Source organism: Chiloscyllium punctatum, chromosome 37 (assembly GCF_047496795.1).
Source record: "Chiloscyllium punctatum isolate Juve2018m chromosome 37, sChiPun1.3, whole genome shotgun sequence".
In the NCBI taxonomy this organism is placed as follows: domain Eukaryota; kingdom Metazoa; phylum Chordata; class Chondrichthyes; order Orectolobiformes; family Hemiscylliidae; genus Chiloscyllium; species Chiloscyllium punctatum.
Genome location: NC_092775.1, coordinates 56,226,353 through 56,249,281, shown reverse-complemented (window position 1 = coordinate 56,249,281; position 22,929 = coordinate 56,226,353). Strand labels below are relative to the sequence as shown.

General features: G+C 43.4%; 1 pseudogene; it reads left to right on the top strand.

Moving 5' to 3' along the window:
* Window positions 1–6,681: 6,681 nt before the first annotated feature.
* On the top strand, window positions 6,682–7,086 carry LOC140463196 (small ribosomal subunit protein eS12 pseudogene; annotated as a pseudogene).
* The last annotated feature ends 15,843 nt before the right edge of the window (window positions 7,087–22,929 follow it).

Here is a 22,929-nt window from a genome sequence, read left to right as displayed (position 1 = left end):
GCCCTGCCAGCGCCCAGATCAGGAAGGTGTGTAATACTGCAGTAAGGTGGGCTCCGTAGCCAGCACCTTCCATACCAGGCAACATCCTCGTAAACCTTCTCTGCACCCTCTCCAAAGCTTAGATCAGAGTGGTGCTGGAAAAGGTCACTCCAAAGAGAACACATCCTTTTGGTAATGGGGTGACCAGAACTGTACACAGTGTCCTAAATGTGGCCAAACCAAAGTCTTGGACAATTTTAATGTGACCTTCCAGCTCTTATACTCAATACCCTGTCCAATGAAGGCAAACATACTATATACCTTTTTGACCACTGTATCCACCTGTGCAGCCACCTTCAGGGTACAATGGACCTGAACTCCTGGATCTCTCTGCTCATCAACTTTTCCCAAGGCTCTTTTTACAGTATAATTCGCTCTAGAATTAGACCTCACATTTGCCTGGATTACCTCCGCCTGCCACATCTCTGCCCAACTCTCCAGTCTATCTATATTCTCCTGTATTCTTTGACAGTACCCTATGCCTTCTGCGATTCCATCAATCATCATGCAAACTTACTGATTAGACCAACAATGCCCTCTTCCAGGTCATTTATGTATATGCTGTACATCTCTATGACTCTATCACAAACAACAGTGGCCCCAGCACTGACCCCTGTGGAACACCACTGGTCACCTTTCTCCATTTTGAGAAACTCTCTTCAACTACTACACTCTGTCTCCTGTGCTCAACCAGTTCTTTATCCACCTAGCTAGAACACCCAGCACACCATGCGACTTGATTTTCTCCATTAGTTTACCATGGGCAACCTTATCAAACACCTTACTAAAGTCCATGTATATGACATTTACAGCCCTTCCTTCATCTATCAACCTGGTCACTTCCTCAAAGAACTCTAATAAGTTGGTAAAGCACATGTTGCCTATCACTGATAAGCCCATTCTTTTCCAAATATAACTAGATTTTATCCCTCAGTACCTTCTCCAGCAATTTCCCCATCACGTATATCAGGCTCACTGGTCTGTAGTTAACTGGAATACCCCTGCTACACTTGTAGAGGGGGACAACATTAGCAACCCTCCAGTCCTCAGTCACTTCACCTGTATTTAAGGATGCTGCAAAGATATCTGTCAGGGCCCCAGCTATTTCCTTTCTTGCCTCCCTCAGCAACCTGGGAGAGATTCCATCCAGTCCTGGGGATTTGTCCACCTTAATATCCTTTAGCCTATCCAACACATCTTCCCTCCTTATGTCAATGTGATCCAGAGTAAACAAACATCCATCTCCAATCTCAACATTCATCATGTCCCTCTTCTCAGTGAACACCGATAAGCCCATTCCTTTCCAAATATAAATAGATCCTATCCCTCAGTACCTTCTCCAGCAACTTTCCCACCACTGATGTCAGGCTGACTGGTCTGTAGTTACCTGGAATATCCCGACTATACTTCTTGTACAGGGGGACGTTGAGAGGTGACATTACAGAGGTTTATAAAATCATAAGTGGTTTAGACAAGGTGAATGGCAGATGTCTTTTCCCTCGAATGGGGGACTTCAAGACTAGGGGAAAGGATTTTAAAAAGGGCAATATTTTTAGACCGAGAGTAGATCATATGTGGAATAAACTTCCAGAGGAAGTAATGATGCGGGTACAGTTACAATGTTTAAAATATATTTGAATAAGTACATGAATAAGAAATGTTGGGAAGGTTATGGGTGAAACACAGGCAGGTCGGATTAGTTTAGTTTGGGATTATGGTTGGCATGGACTAGTTGGACTCAAGGGTCTGCTTCCATATGACTCTATGACTTTATAAACAAATCACTACTAGCCATGAGCAAGGTACTGGTATAATCTGATTCCTGTAATAGTTTCCTGTCACATCCAATAACCTTTGCTGGATCTTTGCATTTGCTGAGTCCTTCTGTTTTATCATAAATCATGTCACCGTATCTGAAATCCTACACCCATCCCAACAAGTCTGATGCAATATCTCAATGCTGTCCTCAATCTTGCAACTTTAATGAGTGCTTTTACACCAGTGCTGATTGCCATTCCTTCGAGTGGTGGAGAATCATCATGCAGTATTGAAGGCAACATTTGGAGCATGTATTAATTGGTATGGGCTAAAACCACCAACTATTTATAAGGAACATTTTGCATTTACTGTAACTTTCAGTTCAACTGATTTGCCAGTATTTTGTGCGATGCCGCATCAATTATTGGATGGTTTCTTTCATGCAAGCCATTGCTGAATGGACTTTCTGCAGCAATTTGCATTACTACAATATTTAATTTCTCATGCAAATCAAAATTTGTCATCTGCAAATTCACCTCTGTTATCCATTGTGACTCAAGGCCTGTGCTGGCCCATTTTTCCATGACTTTGTCCACCATAGTCCACCTCCCCTTATTGTTTATCGCCATGGATATGCTAAATCTGGTCGCCACATCTACAAAATCTAATAGACATTCTGATCTTTGTCCCAAATCTTCAGATCCACACCTACTATTCTTCTTTAAACTTCAGACTAAAGCAACACTTCCAACCAGGTGTGGTGGGGTTTTGCAGTATTTAATTACCACGATACAATTTGATCAGTTTGACAAGGGATTGCTGTTTTTTACCCACAACTTTGATGTCCTTTAGCAGTGCTGTAATTTTTGTGAGAAGCAGTGAGCAAATTGTTTATGTGATTTCCATATAAACATCATCTTATCAACCAGACTCATGTCTACACACATCATTAACACTTCTTTGACCTCTTGATGAGAAAATCTTGAGTTATCTCAGTGGAATATGCCCGGATCCTGTAAATTGCAAATTTACAGCATTACTAAATATAAATGCTTAAGTATGTTTGGACATGGAGAATGATACTGTTTTTTTTCATTGAACACTGATTCAGCAACATGATATGTCATTCTGAATGACATCAGTGCATATGAGATGACTGTATCCTGCAATTTCACAGGGGCGAACCGCTATCTTTAAAAATGGTAATGAATTATCACCCCGCCCCCCCCCCAATTGAAAGTAGGTAGAGCTTTCATACTCTTTGAACCAATTTTTGTCTGCTTTTTGTTACAACAGTTCAATCAACCAACACCAGACACTGTGGAGTTACTGTCACTATCTGGTACCACACAATCGAATGACTCAGCAACAAAACTACTGTTGGATCAACTTAAGCCTTTGACGACGAACACAGTGTTTTCTTGCTGTTCATCATGATCAAATTCACCTTCAGAACAATTTCTTTCATGAAGTAATTAAATAAAAGCAAAGCACTGTGGATACTAGGGTTCTCAAGTCAAAACAAAAAGTGCTGAAGAAACACAGCACATCAGGCAACATTGGCAGGGAAAGATTAATATTTCAAATGAGTATGACTGTTCATATTGTGGATACACAGGACAGAGGGAGGAATAAAGGGTGGGGGGGGGGGGGGGGAGGTGGGAGAGAGTGGGATGAGGGCCCAGGAGAGAGAGAGAATGGGAGACAGGGGAAACAGACTAAGGTGGCTGGGAAAGATGCAGTGGGTGTCTCCAGGAGAGTGGATGGGTCTGGGGGTAATGGGAAAGAGGGGGGTGCAGGAGAGATGTTCAGGGCTGGGAGAGAAGCAGGGGAATCCCGGGAGATATGGAAAGAGCCTCAGGAAAGAATAAAAAGGGGGTGCATGAGGTGGGAGAAGGGGGGCCGGGAAAGAGGAAAAGAGCCCCAGGGAAGAATATAAAGGGGGGCCAGAAAGTGGGAGAATGGGGGCCAGGTGGTGGGAGAGGAAGTGGGTGCCTGGGATGGAGGCGGGAGGTTCAGGAAAGAGAGGACCTCCCCAGCCCAGGTTTAGTTTACAGGGTGCAGAGAGCTCAGGTACTGATATCTGCAGATGCAGTCTTTACAATTAACAAACAACAAACTCTGCCCACCCAAGGCTCAAGGGTACTTTAACAGCAACAGAAAACAAAACAGAGGAGGGAACAAGTGAGGGGACTCAATCGAAATGATGTTGGTGTGGGAATGAATGCGCTCCAGCAAAACACAGCTCTTCATTTACAAAAGCTCCTCTTCAGACAAGTGTTGACACAACTCTGGTCCAGGTGGGAAGGTGGGTCTTGAACCTAGACCTTCTTCCTTAGAGGTAGGGACACCTCCACTAGGTCCCTTCCATGGCATGTTGCCTGGAGCTGTTTACAGCCAACTTGGCCAGAAACAGGAGCAGACCTATGAGGAGGTCCTACAATGCGCCCACATCCTTCATCAGGTGCCCGAATGCCAAGAACATGGGGCTGAAATGTAACCAAAAACACAAGAAAATTTTCAAATAATTAAAAAGGGAGTGCAATTACCCATAACCAATGTATACATGGTCCGTGGACTCCAAGTGCTGCAAAATAAATAGTTGAGCTGAGAGTCCATGAAGTGCCACAAGCTGCGATTGTGAGGAATGGCTGCACGCAACACCCTCCACTGCAGCTCCTTGACAGAAAGAGGGAGGACTCCCATATAGAGAGATGGGGATCCCTGCTGCCTGGCAGCAAATAATCACACTCGGGTGTGTCTGGGCGACAGACATAAGAATCAAGATGGTTGGTGTACAGCCGCAGCCTGCACAAATAGCACAACTTTGTGCTGCGGAAGAACACATAGGACATTCCAAAGAGATGGCTCAGGTTGCAGGACATGTGCTCCTGATGGAGTAGAACCTGAATCTTTTACTCTTTTATACCCAGAAGCTATTTTCCCAACCACCAAAATTACTGTGACCGTTTTTGTCTTTTCCTTGTTTTTGCATTTCCTTTCTTTTAACTACCGTTAATAAAACACCAGTGCAGCCAATTAGATATTTATATGCTAAGTCCATTAACGGCAATGCAAACCATCAAACGTGACGGGGAGGTAGGGAGAGCGAGGGCAAGGTCTAAATCAAAATGGAGCTGGAAGAGGAAATAAAGCACTGTCTCCCTGTCAGTGCCCACTTCCCTCTAAAGAGATCAAGACCAAAGAACCTCACTCTTCTTCTTGTTTTTCAAAATGTTGTGACACACTTCAAGAGCAAACTGGATTGGAATACAGGCCTTCTGGATCAGAGATAGGGACATGATGACTGTACCACAACAGCTCTTTTAGGAACTTTGTTTTTCATTATTTTCTCTTATAGCCAGAAGTGCTATTATGCACAACTAAGTGCCTTTTCCACCACCAAAATCTCTTGTTTCTTAACCTACTGATCACCTGAGTGGCCAAATGATGCTTACTAGCAAAGCCCATTATGGGTAATGGAAACCGTTAAAGGTGTCGGGGTTAGGAAGGGCAGGAACGAACTAAATCATTATTGAGTTAGAAGGGGAAATAAAGCACTGTATCCCTCACAGTGCCCACCTATCTTTAAAGGCATTGAATGCATTGATGGACACTGCGTGGTCCCTCTTCAATAACACCTGAGCTCGAACCTGAGCTGCCAAAGAGGGGCAGACAGTCACAGGTATGACTCCTTCCACAGCCCGCTGTCTGGACCTGTTTATAACCTGCCTGACTAGACCCATGAGCAGATCCACGAGAAGGTCCTCCAAAATGCCAATACCCCTATGCACTGGATTATCAAAGATCAGGAGAGTAGGGCTGAAGTGCAACTTTTAACATAACAAAAGATTTTTCAAATAACTAAAAGGTGAAGCGCAATCAATTTATACATGGTCCACAGACTCCACCGCATCACAAAATAAACTGGGAGGAGTAAACTACAACAATCTGCAATGCAACATTTTCTACCCACCTCCCCAATAGAAAATGGGAGGACTCCCACGCAATGCGCCCTCCAATGGGAACCCCAACCGCGTGGCGGCATAAAAGCATGCCAAGTCATGTCCAGGTGGCAGACATAAGAACCTTGCTCGTCTAATGAATGTCATCTGTTCTCAATCAAACCTGGGCCTCCTGGACCCTTAAAGAAATCTGTTTTTCCAGTACTGACAACTCCTAACAGTACTGTCCTGGACAGTTGCATCTGCAGCAAGCAGTTTGGTGAGGATGAGGTCAAGTATATTTTTTCTTCTTGTTTTTTCCCTCACCATCTGCCACAGACCCAATCTAGCAGCTCAATCAAGAGTGCTGCAGCTGAGTCATTCTTGATGATAAACATTGTTCCCCTCACAGAGGACATTCCATGATCTTGCTATCTTCAGTGTGTCTTCCTAGTGGTGTTTCAAGTGGAGAAGTACTGGCTAATCAGCTGGGGTGGGCTGGTGGCATGGTGCAGGATAGGTTGTAATCAGCATGAGATTTCCTTCCCAAAGCCATGAGAATTTAATGTAGTGAAATCCCAGAGCAACTCCCTCACGAATGAAAACAACTGTCCTGCTACCTCTGGTGAATACATCCTAACCCATCAACATGACAGGAAGGATGCCTGGAATATTATTTGTAAGGTACGATTCCTTGATAATGCCTCTGTCAGGCTGTTGCTTGGCTAGTTTATGGGACAATTCTGCCAATCTTGATACAAATGTTGTTATTCAGGGCCGGTTAATGTCTGTTACGTGTCAATGGATAGCCAGGATCAGATCCCCTCTGTGATGGGAGTAAGATAACAATGTGATAGACACTTTCTTTGCCATCTTGTCCCCTCAACCCTTTCTCTGTCCTCGTGCATGAAACCACCACCTTCCAGCACTGCCAGTCCTGATGGCCAAGGAATGCACAACTGCAGGTAATGTCATGGATGTGAATACTGCATTTCAGGAAGTATTGAAAACTGCATGTATCCATGATAACTTGTGTTGTCCTCTCTGAAAAGATGTCAAGGTGCAAGTGGCAGGTTCACGGGTGTGCCCTGACAGCCAATTGTGATGAGGCACAATACATTGGTAATTGGTAGAAGCATTCTGTGTTGAGCATGGGATCCACCTGATGAAAGCTGATGATGACAAGAAGCTTAGTGAATGGATAGGTCTATGCAAAACAGACTGAGAAATAAAGTCCCACAAGATTGTAGGCTGTAGTTGTATGATTGTCAAGAATTATGGCAAAGATCATCAAGCCCAGGATGGCATTGACAATTATTTCCAAGGAAAATTATATGTTTTGTAAGTTAAAAAGGAAAATGTAAGAGAAACATGTGATAAATCAGGTGATTCTGGGCCATGGGCTTACGGACTGATCAAACCAGGCTCAAGCATTGAGTCAGGCAGCATCCAAGGAGCAGGAGAATCGACGTTTCGGGCATGAGCCCTTCTTCAGGAATGAGGAAAGTGTGTCCAGCAGGCTAAGATAAAAGGTAGGGAGGAGGGACTTGGGGGAGGGGCGTTGGGAATGCGATAGGTGGAAGGAGGTCAAGGTGAGGGTGATAGGCCGGAGTGGGGTTGGGGGCGGAGAGGTCAGGAAGAAGATTGCAGGTTAGGAAGGCAGTGCTGAGTTCGAGGGATTTGACTGAGACAAGGTGGGGGGAGGGAAATGAGGAAACTGGAGAACTCAGATTTCTCCAGTTTCCTCATTTCCCCTCCCCCCACCTTGTCTCAGTCCCAACCCTCGAACTCAGCACCACCTTCCTAACCTGCAATCTTCTTCCTGACCTCTCCGCCCCCACCCCCACTCTGGCCTATCACCCTCACCTCGACCTCCTTCCACCTATCGCATTCCCAACGCCCCTCCCCCAAGTCCCTCCTCCCTACCTTTTATCTTAGCCTGCTGGACACACTTTCCTCATTCCTGAAGAAGGGCTCATGCCTGAAACGTCGATTCTCCTGCTCCTTGGATGCTGCCTGACCTGCTGCGCTTTTCCAGCAACACATTTTCAGCTCTGATCTCCACCATCTGCAGTCCTCACTTTCTCCTCAAGTATTGAGTCTCCTGTGTGCTGTGGTATGCGTGGGTCAATGTCAGTGATTAATAGGACCAGGCTGATAACTGTAGTCACAATAGGATCTGCATTGCATCTCTCTGAAAGCCAGTATATTTTCCCTGATATGTGGTGTTCAGAACTAGGCACAGTGCAGCAGATAGGACTGTGATAGGGTTAGGGTTACTGAAAATTAACATCCTTCACTTTGAATAAAGAACAATATTTAATAGCTCTATCATCCCACTTTTTTGTACTTGTTTACTTCCTACCTCAGATCTTAAAAGAATGGAGTGACATTTAAATCCAACCAATTTCTTTATTCATTCATCGGGTATGAACGTAGACTATTAGTTGTTGCTCATTCCTAGTTGTCCTTGAGAAGGTTGTGGTGATCCTTCTAGAAAATTCTGTCTAACCCATGTTGTGAAGTTGGGTAGAGTAATTGTAGATTGGATGGCAGAAAGTTAGAATTTGGTATTTGTAAAATTGTGCAATTGTAAAATGCTGGGGCGGGGGGGAGGGGGGTGCGGTGGGGGGGTGGGTGTGCAGAAGCATTAGGTGTCCCCTTTAAAAGATGGTGTTTTTCTGTGCTTAGAGATTTAAAATGCAAGTACATGGAGAGCCCAAATTGAAACATTTGTCTCGAAAGGCCATGTAGTTAGCAGGCCAAGCAGCTGTTTGTACCAAGTCAACAAGCTTTTGAATTCAGCCAATCAATGTGAACCGAGCACTTTGATGCCAAAAACCTCATAAATTTAAATCTGATGGTTTTGACAACATAGGACCAATCCTGTTCACTGGTGGAGTTAGATAAATAAATTGTTACTTGTTGATCTTAAATTGAGTGTCAGGGATTTATTTTATTTAACCACTTGAAGTTGCTGAATAACAGGTTGCACCACTTTTCAGACTCTTTTTACAGATTATAGGGTGAGGTGCTTGTCTTTGGGTATTTCAGTTTTAGTTCTCAGAGTTTTGAATAAATGAAGTCACCCAACCTCCAGTGTTCTCTGAGGGACAGAATTTTGAAACTTGATAACTTTCAGACAGAGGACATTTCTCCTTGTCTTGTTTTATATGGGAGACCTCTTAATCTGAAAATTTTGACCCCTGGTTTTCGAATCCCTCGCAAGTGGAAACATATCTCTTCGCATTAACTTTGTCAATTCCCTGAAGATGTTACATTTTTCAATAAGATCACCAGTTCTTGTTTTAAACATCCTGATGAAGGGCTTTTGCCTAGCAAAACTGAAATCAATGGGTATCGGGGGCCAACTTTCCACTGGTCGGAGTCACCCTTCAGGCTCTCTGCCTGTATTCCTGGTGAAGGACTTTTGCCCGAAACGTCGATTTTACTGCTCCTCGGATGCTGCCTGAACCGTTGTGCTTTTCCAGCACCACTCTAATCTAGACTCTTAAACTACAATCAGTTAGCCCCAAAACGGCAAACTTTTTCTCCATAAGACAATCCCTTCATCTCAGTAATTAACCTGGTGCATCTTCTCTGAACTGCTTCCACTGCAAGTATATCCCAACTTAAAAAAATAAATCAAATAAAAACGGAAAGAACTGTGGATTCTGTAAATCAGAAACAAAAATAGAAATTGCTGGAACAGCTCAGCAGCCCTGGCAGCATTGTAGAGAGAAAGGTTCTGAGGAAAGATCTTTTGACCCAAAACATTAACTCTGATTTCTTTCCACAGATGCTGCCAGACCTGCTGAGCTTCTCGAGCAATTCCTATTTTTGTCAAAGAAATCAAAACTATGTGCAGTATTCTACAAGTGGTCTCACAAGAACTTTGGATAGATAAAACAAAATGTTCCTACTTTTATACTCCATTCCCTTTGAAATAAACAACATTCCGTTTGCCCTGCTAAGTACTGTTTGTACCTACACATTAACTTCATATGATTCATGTACAAGGATGCACAGATTCCTTTGTATTGCAGCATTCCATTGTCTTGCTTCATTTAAATAATATTTTGCTTTTCTATGTTTGCAACAAAAATAGGAGGCAACCTCAAATTTATCTATGTTAATTAAACCTACTGGCCAAATCATCTACACAATTAACCTATCTGAAAAAAATTGGGAACCTTACTTTTGCCAAGTTCAAACTTTCTAATGAATTCAGCTGATACAGCTTTCAACTTCTTTCTCCATATCCAAATATGAACACTGTGTTCCAAACAAGGACAAAATACAGTTAAAGATAATGATTAGTGGACCACTGATGACCAGTTCCCCAAGTTGTTTAGGTAAAACAAAAGGATCTGGTCCTGCATAATGTAAGCTGACCCCTGGGTGTGGACAATACCAGATTCTTTTAAGGTTTAAACAGAACAGCTCTAAGGTTGATGGAGACAATAAATGCTCTTTGGACTTTGTATTTAAGAGCTGGGTTCTTATAGGTTCAAGCAGTAGACAATGAAGGAGATCATAATTGCCAACCGTTTGCCTCTATTCTGTGGCTACATTCAGTGGAGAGAGAGCACAAGGTGTCCAATACTTTCACTGCTTTTAGAGAAATTTGGGCACTGCAGGGGGCAGAGTGCCTTATTTCCCCTTCTAACTCCATTTTGATTTAGGTGGTAAAAACAATGACTGCAGATGCTGGAAACCAAATTCTGGATTAATGGTGCTGGAAGAGCACAGCAGTTCAGGCAGCATCCAACGAGCAGCGAGTCCCTTGCTTCTCTTTATACCTCTCCCACATCCTTGGTGATATTGCATTTCCCTTTCTGAACTTTGTATGTAAATAGATTAATTGGAAGCATGGGTGATTTAGTGGTGGTGGATAATAGATTAAAAGTACCTTGGGTGATTTGGTAGTGGGAAAAAAGTCATCCAGTGTGTATAATAACACTTCTGGATATGAGAACAAGAGAAGAGTTGAGTTCTTATTGTCAGTGTCTGTATGCCTTTGGAGAGGGAGAATGTGGTGTCCACTGGTACCCTTGAAGCTTTTCAGGACCAATGGGCACTGCAGGGGCTGAGGTGCATTACACCTCCACTATTTTGCTTTAGTTTCTCTTGGTTTTCCCTTTTGGCTTTTGGTTATCATTACAGCACCCCTGTTGGGCAGTTTTTGTTTTTCTTATGTTGATTTATTTTTACAAAAAAAGAGCTGAGTTCTTTCTTTGTGGAGGGGAAAGGTTGGCTTCAGGGCAAGGATAGGATCCAAAAGGAAAGTGCAAAAATTAAGGTGTATATTAAAGTATAGGCTTACAATAAAGCCTTTGTAAATCTTGGGAGGTCTTTTGCTGCTTCATTCAACATCAAGATTTAAAACAAGCAAGCATTGGAGTGGAGAAGGGATTGATAGTTATTTTGCCATTGTGCTTTTTTAAAATCCACACGTGGTTCATGGGTGACACTGGCTGACCCACATTCACTGCTGTCCCTAGTTGCCATTGAGAAGATGGTGGTGAGCTGCCTTTTTGAACTGCTGACATCCATGTACTGTAGCTGAACCCACAATGCCCTTTGGGGGGGAAATTCCATGATTTTGACCAAGCGCCACTGAAGGTATGGTTCTATATTTCCCAGTTAGGATGATGAGTGGCTTGGAGAGGAATTGAAGGTGGTGATGTTCCCATGTATCTGCTTCTCTTGTCCTTCAAGATGGGAGGGGTCGTGGGTTTGGAAGGTGCTGTCTAAGGAGACTTGTTGAATTTCTGCTGTGCATCTTGTAGATGCTACACACAGTTACTACTGACTGTTGGTGGTGGAGGGAGTGGAATTTTGTGGATATGATACCCACAGACTGCTTTGTTCTGGATGGTGTCAAGCTTTTTGAGTGTTGTTGGAGTTGCACTCATTCAGGCAAGTGTGAATAATTACATCACAGTCCTGATTTATGCCTTGTAGATGGTGGACAGAGTTTGAGGAAGCAGGAGGTGTATTACTCACCACTGTATTCCTAGCCTCTGACCTGTTTTTGTAGTGACTGTGTTTATGTGGCGAGGCCAGTTGAGTTTCTGATCAATGGTAACCCTCAGAATGTTAACAGTGATGGTCAAGGAGCGGTGATTAGATTGTCTCTTATTGCCTTGCATTTGTGTGATGCAGATGTTACTTGCCAATTGTCAGCCCAAACCTGGATACTCTTGCATTTGAACACGGACTGCTTCAGTATCTGAGGAGTTGCGAATGGTGCTGAACATTGTAAGGTATTTCATCATCAGCGAAAATCCCCCTTTTGAATATTAAGATGAGGGGAACATCATTGATGAAGCAATTGAAAATGGGTAGGACTAAGGTGCTACCCTGAGGAACTCCTGCAGAGATGTCCTGGAGCTGAGATGATTAACCTCCAACAACCACAACTATCTGCCTACGTGACAGGTATGTCTCCAACCAGTGAACAGTTTACCCCCTAATTCCATTTTTGGAGTGCTTTTTGATGTCACACTTGGTCAAATGCAACTTAGATGCCAAGGGCTGTCACTCTGACCTACAGAACATAGAACAGTACAGCACAGAACAGGCCCTTCAGCCCACGATGTTGTGCTGACCACTGATCCTCATGTATGCACCCTCAAATTTCTGTGACCATATGCATGTCCAGCAGTCTCTTAAATATCCCCAATGACCTTGCTTCCACAACCGCTGCTGGCAACATATTCCATGTTCTCACAACTCTCTGTGTAAAGAACCCGCCTTTGATATCTCCTCTATACTTTCCTCCAACCAGCTTAAAACTATGACCCCTCATGTTAGTCATTTCTGCCCTGGGAAATAGACTCTGGCTATCAACTCTATTTATGCCTCTCATTATCTTGTATATCTCAATTAGGTCCCCTCTCCTCCTCCTTTTCTCCAATTAAAAAAAGTCCGAGCTCAGTCAACCTCTCTTCATAAGATAAGCCCTCCAGTCCAGGCTGCATTCTGGTAAACCTCCTCTGAACCCTCTCCAAAGCATCCACATCTTTCCTATAATCGGGCGACCAGAACTGGATGCAGTATTCCAAGTGCGGTCTAACCAAAGCTTTATAGAGCTGCAACTAGATCTCACGACTCTTAAACTCAATCCCCCTGTTAATGACACCATATGCTTTCTTAACAACCCTGTCTACTTGGGTGGCCATTTTAAGGGATCTATGTACCTGCACACCAAGATCCCTCTGTTTTTCCACAATGCCAAGAATCCTATCCTTAATCCTGTACTCAGCTTTCAAATTCGACCTTCCAAAAGGCATCACCTCACATCTATCCAGGTTGAACTCCATCTGCCACCTCTCAGCCCATTTCTGCATCCTGTCAGTGTCCCGCAGCAGCCTACAACAGCCCTCTATACTGCCAATGACACCTCCAACCTTTGTGTCATCTCTCTCTCTCTATCTCTTCAGATATTTTTCTTTATTCTTTCATGGGAAATTGGTTTAGCTGGCTAGATAGCATTTGTTCCCCATCGTAACTGCCATTGCACTGAGTGGATTTCAGTAAACAGTTAAGAATGGATCTGGAATCACATGTAGGACAGGGAAGGTAAGAATGGCAGAGTTCCTTCCCTGAAGTGCATTAGTAAATTAGATAGGTTAGTCAGTGGCAATTTCATGGTAACACCGACAGACTGTTCTTACATCTCAGATCACTAGTTGCTGTGATGAGATTCGAACCTATGTCCCCAGCACATTATTCCAAGTCCATTAACCTGGCATGCACTGGTACAGACACCCTCTAGGAAAGGAGCCATGGAGAAGGAGAGGATTAGGCAAAATGGGAGGATATTTAATTGGGAAGAGGAAACTATGATGCGATTAGACATGAGTTAGGAAGCATGAATTGGGAGCAATTGTTCCATGGTAAAGGCACTATAAACATGTGGAGACTGTTTAAGGAACAGTTATTGCAGGTGATGAATAAATATGTCCCTCTGAGACAGGCAAGAAGTGGTAAGATAAAGATTAGATTAGATTACATTACATTACAGTGTGGAAACAGGCCCTTCGGCCCAACAAGTCCACACTGACCCGCCGAAGCGCAACCCACCCATACCCCTACGTTTACCCCTTACCTAACACTATGGGCAATTTAGCATGGCCAATTCACCTGACCTGCACATCTTTGGACTGTGGGAGGAAACTGGAGCACCCGGAGGAAACCCACACAGACACGGGGAGAACGTGCAAACTCCACACAGTCAGTCGCCTGAGGCGAGAATTGAACCCGGGTCTCAAGCACTGTGAGGCAGCAGTGCTAACCACTGTGCCACTGTGCCGCCCATAAAGGAACCTTGGATGACAAGAGCGGTGGCACTTCTCGTCAAAAGGAAAAAGGTAGCTTACATAAGGTGGAGGAAGCTAGGGTCAAGCTCAGCTCTAGAGGATTACAGGCAGGCGAGGAAGGAGCTCAAAAATGGTCTGAGGAGAGCCAGGAGGAGGCACGAGAAAGGCTTGGCAGAATGGATTAGGGAGAACACAAAGGCATTTTACACTTATGTGAGGAATAAGAGAATGGTCAAAGAAAGAGTAGGGCCGATCAGGGATAGCATAGGGAATTTGTGTGTAGAGTCTGAGGAGGTAGGGGAAGCCATAAATGGTTTTTTTGCTCATGTCTTTACGAAAGAAATGAACTTTGTAGTGAATGAAACCTTTGAAGAGCAGGTGTGCATGCTGGAATGGATAGAGATAGAGGAAGCTGATGTGCTGAAAATTTTGTCAAACCTCTTTTGTCCACGTTTGAACAAAGGTTGTAATGAGGTCAGGAGCTGAGTGGCCCTGGCAGAACTAAAACTGTGAGTGAGCAAGTTTTATTGCTGAGTAGGTGCTGCTGGATAGCACTGTTGGCACTTTCCATTGCTTTACTGATGTTCAAGAGTAGATTGATTGGATGGTAATTGGCTGGATTGGATTTGTCCTGCTTTTTGTATACTCAACATACCTGGGCAATTTTCCACATTGTCAGGTAGATGTCAGTGTTTTAACAGTATTGAAATGGCTTGGTCAGGGGAGTGACAAGGTCTGGAGCACAAGAAGTCAGTACTATTGCTGGAATACTGTCAGGTCCTTTAGCCTTTGAAGTATTCGCTGCCTCTTGACATCACATGGAGTGAATCAAATTAGTTGAAGACTAATCTGTGATGCTGGGCAGAAATGGAGGAGCCTGAGAGGGATCATTCACTAAGCACTTCTGTTTTAAGATTGCTGCGAATACTTCAGCCTTATCTTTTGTACTGATGTGCTGGGCTCTTTCTTCACTGAGGATGGGGATATGCGTCGAATCTCCTCCTGTGTGTTGTTAAATTGTCTGCCAGCATTCAAGACTGAATGTGACAGGACTGCAGAATTCAGGTTTGGTCTGTTAGTTGTGGGATTGCTTAGCTCTGTCTGTCATTTGCTGCTTATACTGTTTGGCATGCAGATTATCCTGTTTGGTAGCTTCACCAGGTTGACCCTTCATTTTTACGTCTGTCTGATGCTGCTCCTGGCATGCCCTCCTGCACTCACCATTGACCCAGTGAGATTCATCCCCAGGTTGAATGGTAATGGTTGAGTGTGGGATATGCCAGGCCATGAGGTTACATATTGTGCTGGATTACAATTCTGCTGCTCTTGATGGCCAACATGCTTTATGGATGCAGAGTTTTGAGTTGTTAGCTCTGTTTGAAGTCTGTCCCATTTCGCACGGTGATAGTGCCACACAACACGATGGAGGGTATTCTCAGTATGAGGTCAAGTGTGTTTTTCTCTTTTGTTGGTTCCCTCACCAACTGCTGCAGATCCAGTCTAGCAGCTATGTCCTTTAGGACCCGACCAGCTCAATCAGTAGTGCTACTGTTGAGCCACTCTTGGTGGTGAATATTGAAATCCCACATTCAGAGTACATTTTGTGTCCTTGCCAACCTCAATGCTTCCTCCAAGTGTTTTTCATCATGGAGGAGTACTGATTCATCAGCCAAGGGAGCATAGTGTGTGGTAATCAGCAGGAGGTTTCCTTGTCCATATTTAACCAGGAGACATGAGACTTCCTGGGGTCAGGCATCAATGTTGAGGAATCTTAGGACAACTCCCTCCTGGTTGTATACCACTGTTCTGCCACTTCTGCTGGGTCTGTCCTGCCAGTGGTTCAGGACATATCCAGAGGTGGTGATGATGGTATATGGGACATTGTCTGTCAGGTATGATTTCATAAGTATGACTACATCATGTTGTTGTTTGACTGTTTCAGATGATTGCCTGTGTGGAGTTTCAAATTCTCCCCATGTCTGCGTGGGTTTCCTTACAAAGTCCAAAGATGTGCAGGTTAGGTGAATTGGCCATGCTAAATTGCTGATAGTGTTCAGGGTGCTAGGTGCATTAGTCAAGGGAAATGTAGAGTAATAGGCATAGGGGAATGGGTGTAGGTGGGATACTCTTCGGAGGGTCGCTGTGGACTTGTTGGGTCTAACTGCTTGTTTTTACCCTGTAGGGATTCTATGATATTGGTTCCAGGACATCTCTGAAGGAGTTCCTCAGGGTAGGCCAACCATCTTCAGCTGCTTCATCAATGACCTTTCCTACATCATAAGGTCAGAAGTGGGGATGTTCATCAATGATTGCATGATTTTCAGCACCATTCGCAACTCCTCAAATACTGAAGCATCAAATGCAACTTAATTGGGACATTATCTAGGCTTGGGCTGACAAGTGGCAAGTAACATTCGCACCACAGGCATGCCATACTATGACCATCACCGATAAGAGATACTCAATGGTGTTACCATCACTAAGTCCCCCATTATTAACATCCTGGGAGTTATCATTGACCAGAAACTCAACTAGACTCACCACATAAACACAATGGCTCCAAGAGCAGGCCAGAGGCTAGGAATACCATGGTGAGTAACTCACCTCCCAAAGCCTGTCCACCATCTACAAGGTACAAGTCAGGAATGTGTTGGAATACCCCCCATTTACCTAGATGAGTGCAGCTCTAACAGCACTCAAGAAATTTGACACCATCCAGGACAATGATTTTCATCACATCCACAGGCATCCAGTCCCTCCATCACCGACACTCAATAGCAGCAGTGTAAAGCATCTACAAAAAATTCACCAAAGATCCTCACAAAGCATCTTCCAAACCCATGACAACTCTCCATCTCAGAAAAGGGAAACAGACACATGGGGACACCACCACCATTAACTTCACCTCCAAGCCACTCACTATCCTGATTTGGAAATGTAATGCCATTTCTTCACTGTTGCTGGGTCAAAATTCTAGAATTCCCTCTATAAGGGCATTGTGGGTCAACCCACAGCAGGTGGACTGCAGCGGTTCAATAAGGCAGCTCACCACCACCTTCTGAAGGGTAAGCAGGGACAGGAAATAAATGCTGGGCAGAAGATGGAACCTTTATCCCACAATGAATATTTTCTTTAAAACTACACTCCTGGTGTAGTCGAACCAAAATCTTATGTAATTGCATCAAAGTGTCCGCAGTCCTGTAATCAAAGGCAATCATGTAATTTGCCTTCCTGGGCCTCTTACGTTTCCTGTTGCAAGTCTTGACTCCAAGATTTGAGCACAAAGTTCCAAGCTGACACTCCGTTGCAGAAACGAGGGAGCACTGCAGTGTTGGATGTGGTTTATTTCAGTTGTGATGTTAATCTGTTTGCTTGGGTGGACAAGATCCCACGAGCCTATTTTGATGAAAAGCAAAAGAGTTAACCCCATTCTTGTGGCCACTGTGTACTCCCGTCAACATCACCATAAAGGAGATTATCTGGTCTTTACCACATTGCTGTTTGTAGGGGTTTGCTGATCATATGTTCACTGCCATGTTTCTGACACATGACAACAATGACTACTTCAAAAAGACCTTTGAGATTTCCAGTGCTTTTGAAAAATGCAGTATAAATACAGATCTTCTTCATTTTAATGGCTTGTTCTACTACACGAATATCCAAGTACTCCTGAATGCCAGCATTGCTCAACAAAATGTTCTGCCTGAGTAGCAAACCTTGAAATATTACCCATTGGTCCCTCGTCTGACCCATTGAAATCATTGAAGATAGCTCCTCCAAAGGTGCAGTGCTCCTTTAGCCCTGCATGATTGTACCAGCTAAATCTTTATATTCAGCACAATGTGTTGTGCCAGTTCCCTATTTGATATATGTGTGTGTGCGTGGACAGAACACATTGACCAGATGTGGCTGAAGTTGCAGCAGGAAAGGGGCCAGGTTGGGCTTGATGAAAGTGATATTGAGTTTGATTTGCACTGATGGTGCTATCCTTGTCATACAAGATTGCTTGCAGATGGTTTCACAACACAGCAGCAACTCTTCTGACCCAGAGCTTGTGGTACCCCTTTCCCATGGTTATTTTTGGGCGAAGGCTGATGGATATGTCATGGCAGAAGGTGAAGGAGACATCAATAAAAGAGAAGACAGTTCAGCTCTTGCAGGTTGTTCCATCATTTAATTTGGTTGTGGTATATCTGTTCCATTGTTCTAATTAACAACCTATGTAGAGACCACGTCTTTTTATTTCCTTTATGTTTGTACAATGAACTAAAGAAGGAATATCCTGCTTTAAACCAAGGAGACTGTGTAAAGAAGAATCAAGTTCACTAATGTACATTGTGAGTAATGTACAATGTTGCCTTTTCCTTGGGGCTGTTTTCATTGGAGAAAAGAAGGTTTAGGGGTGACTTGATAGAGGTGTACAAGATGATTAGGGGTTTAGATAGGGTTGACCATGAGAACCTTTTTCCACGAATGGAGTCAGCTATTACGAGGGGGCATAGCTTTAAATTAAGGGGTGGTAGTTATAGGACAGATGTTAGGGATAGATTCTTTACTCAGCGAGTCGTGAGTTCATGGAATGCCCTGCCAGTAGCAGTGGTGGACTCTCCCTCTTTATGGGCATTTAAACGGGCATTGGATAGGCATATGGAGGATAGTGGGCTAGTGTAGGTTAGGTGGGCTTGGATCGGCGCAACATCGAGGGTCAAAGGGCCTGTACTGCGCTGTATTTTTCTATGTTCTATGTTCTATGTTCTATGTTCTATGTTTCCTGAGACATTGAGAATAGAAGCAGATGGAACGGAACCGACAGGTGCTACATTAAGGGAAATTGCTTGACAATATTTCGATAAGCTCCTGATCAGGTAACCATGGCTTGTATAGGGCCAGTGCAGCTGAAGCATCTAGACTAGAAAGAGAAGGCATCAAAAACCTCTGTGTGTCTCTCTCTCTGCAGTGTCTTCAGTAACAGCTAGCTGTCTTCCTCTCACATTTCTCTGCAAATGCCCCGTTGAAGGAGGAATAAAATGCCTTCAGAAACTAAAAATTCTCAACCAGTGAACAAAAGACTAAACATCAGCGTTAAAATAATCTTGTGTCAACATCAAAGAAACATCAGGAAGCGTAAGAAAAAGAACAAATTGAATCCAGCATGGTGCTATCAAACTGTGGTTTTTCATTTGTCCCACCCTTAATATTTATGTCTTGTCTGTCTTTGTATGTTTGTCTGTTTGTGAAGGGTGTAATTTAAAATGAGTTTAAATTGTAGAGGTGTAAGTTACAAATTTTATGTCATTGGTTAAAAACAATCTGTAATAAATAGATGCTTGTTTGATCAGTATGGAACCCCTGGTGAGCATTTTCTTTAAGCATGTATTGGAGCAAATTGGAGACTTTGTAAAGTTTGACAATTTTTCTTTACATTTGAACAAAAAGATTATGGAGTGCAGGTTTATAGTTCCTTGAGAGTGGAGTTTCAGGTAGGCAGGATAGTGAAGAAGGCATGGTGTATAGGATTTGGGAGGTCATGTTGTGGCTGTACAGAACAATGGTTAGGCCACTTTTGGATTACTGAATTCAATTCTGGTCTTTCAAGCTATAGGAAAGATGTTGTGAAACTTGAAAGGGTTCAGAAAAGATTTACAAGGATATTGCCAGGGCTGGAGGGTTTGAACCATAGGCAGAGGCTGAGTAGGTTGGAGATGTTTTCCTTGGAGCATCAGAAGCTAATGGGTGACCTTATAGAGGTTTATAAAATCATGAGGGGTATGGATTGGATGAATAGTCAAGGTCTTTTCCCCAGGGTTGGGGAGTCCAAAACTAGGGGGCATAAGTTTAAGTTGAGAGGGGAAAGATTTAAAAGGGACCTAAGGGGCAACTTTTTTTATGCAGAGGGTGATATGTTGTATGGAATGAGTTGTCAGAGGAGGTAGTAGAGGCTGGTACAATTACAATGTTTAAAAGGCATCTGGATGGGTACATGAATAGGAAGGGTTTAGAGAGATATGGGCCAAGTGCTGGCAAATGGGACTAGATTAGTTTAGGATATTTAGTCAGCATGGATGAGTTGGACCAAGGGGTCTGTTTCTGTGCTGTACATCTCTATGACTATGATATTATTTGTAACTATCCACGTGTTTGAGCTAGGCTGTTAGAATCTCATTTCTCTCTGATGTAGGACTGGCTCTCTTCCTTGAAGGTGGGTCTTGCAGTTCAGAGTGGATCTCCTCCTGGATCTTCTTGGGTTGCTGCACATTCTTCTGTCATGATTCTTGCTGCAAGTCTTCACTGAGCAGGTGGCTTCCAGGTCTGTATTTTTATCCTCTCGACATGGGCCTTTCTGAATGTTCTCTGGCCTTTGGCCAATGGGGTCATGAGCTGGATTCAAAGTGTTTATGGGGGGTCACATCAAAACACTTCACTGTTGTCACGCCGGCAAGGTGTAAAGTGCATGTCCTCAGGAACTGGCTGGAAGTCAAGCTGCCTGGAAGATCGAAACTTCTCCAATATACAACCCTCAGGCTGGTTGTAACTGGTTTGCCTAAACTTTTATGACCTCTTTTACTTTTGTTTCTGCTATTCTCTGTAGCTGATAGCTGTTGGCTGCTGTTTGATTTGGTTTGGCCAGTTTTCTGTCAGGCTTGATTTCTTCCATTTGGGTCAATTTAGTAAGTTCAACTTTGGGCCTGTCATCACCTGAACACAAGTAGATAAGGACAAACTGAAATATTTAGATTTCAGAATGCTTTAAATAATGTCCCACACAAGAGGTTTGTTTACAAAAGTAAAGGACATAGGATTGGAATTAATGTACTATTGGTTTATAAGAGCAGTATGACAATGTGGGTTCAATTCCCATCACCAGTTTGTGGTTACTATGAAGGACTCTCCTCAATCTTTTCCTTCGTCTGAGGTCTGGTGGCCCTTAGGTTAAATCTCCACCAGTTGCTTCTCTCTCTAATGAGAGAGTAGCCCCTATGGTCTGGTAAGGCTGTGGCGACACAACAGAAAAAAGTGTGGTACCACAAGGATCAGCATATGGGTCTCAGTTCTTCATAAACGATATAAATTATTTGGATGTGGGAACTACACGTAACATTTCTAAATTTGCAGACTGGACAATACCAGTTGGAAGTAGGAGTTTTGAGAAGGCTTTCAAAGGGATTTTCAGAGGTTAAGCAAGCAAATCAGGGCAGGACTTATACACTTAATGGTAAGGTCCTCAGGAATGTTGCTGAACAATGAGACTTTCAAAGTAGAGTCACAGGTAGATTGGATAGTGAGAAGGTGTTTGGTATGCTTGCCTTTATTGGTCGGTGCATTGAGTATAGGACTTGGGAGGTCATGTTGCACCTGTACAGGACATTGATTAGGCCAATATTGGAACACCGTATGAAATTCTGGTTTCCCTGCTGCAGGAAGTATGTTGTGAAACTTGAAAGGGTTCAGAAAAGACTTAGAAGTATGTTGCCAGGCTTTGCAGTTTTGAGCTATAGGGAGTGGCTGAATAGACTGGGGCTGTTTTCCCTGGAGAGTCGGAGGCTGATGGGTGACTTTATAGAGGTTAATAACATTGTGAGGGGCATAGAGAGGGTAAATAGCTGTTTTCCCTAGGATGGGGAATCTCTAACTAGAGGGTGTAGGTTTAAGGTGAGAGGGGAAAGATATAAAAAGGACCTAAGGGGCAACCCTTTCATGCAGAAGGTGATGCATATATGGAATGAGCTGCCAGAGGAAGTGGTGGAGGCTGGTACAATTACGACATTTAAAAGTCACCTGGATGGGTAAATGAATAGGAAGAGGAATTTGGGCCAAATGCTAGGAAATAGGATGAGACTTATTTAGGATTTCTGGTCAGCGTGGAGAATTGGACTGAAGGGTCTGTTTCTGTGCTGTAAAGCTCCATGGCTTTATGACTCTAAGTGGGCAAAAAAATTGTCAGATGGAATACAATGTGGATAAATGTGAAATTATACTCTTTGCTCAGAGAAACATAAATACAGAATGTTTCTTAGATTGTTTTTAGAGGTCTACAGCATGGAAACAGGCCCTTTTGCCTAAATTGCTTATGACACCAGTGAGAAACGGTGAGAGGCTGGGTGTCATTAAATTTGAAAGGGACTTGGGTGTCCTAGTTCATAAGCCACTTGAAATTTAACATGCAGGTACAGCAAGCAATTAAGAAGACAAGTGGTTTGTTGATTTTTACTCTAAGAGGAGCTGAACTTAAAGCAAAGATATCTTCAGCAATTGTATAGAGCCTTAATGAGACCACGCTTTGAATATTTGTGTGCAGTCTTGGTCTCTTAACTACAGAATGATGTACTTGGCATTGAGGGATTGCAACTCATACATTGATTAAGCAAATTCCTGGGATGGATGGATTGTCCTATGAATGGGAAGGATTTAGAAGTATATGGGTTCGATTCTGTCAAATGGAACTAGATTAATTTAGGATTTCTGGTTGGCATGGACTGGTTTGACTGAGTGGTCTGTTTTCATGCTGGATAGCTTGATTGCTCTATAAGAAAGATTGAATAGACTGGGTTATTTTCTAGAGTTTACAAGAATGATCGATGACCTTATTCAAACAGACAAAATCTTTATAGGGGTCGACTGGGCAGACGTGCGAAGGATGCTTCCCCTGGCTTAGAGGAGTCCAGAACCAGGAGACACCATCTCAGAATAAGGGGCAGGTCATTGAGGACTGAAATGAGGAGGAACTTCTTCACTCAGAGATTAGTGAATCTTTAGAATATTTTGCCCCAGAGGTCTGTGGAGGCTTAGTCATTGAATATGTTGAAGAGTGGATTTGATAGCTTTCTATGTACTAAAATATCAAGGGATATGAAACATTTGGG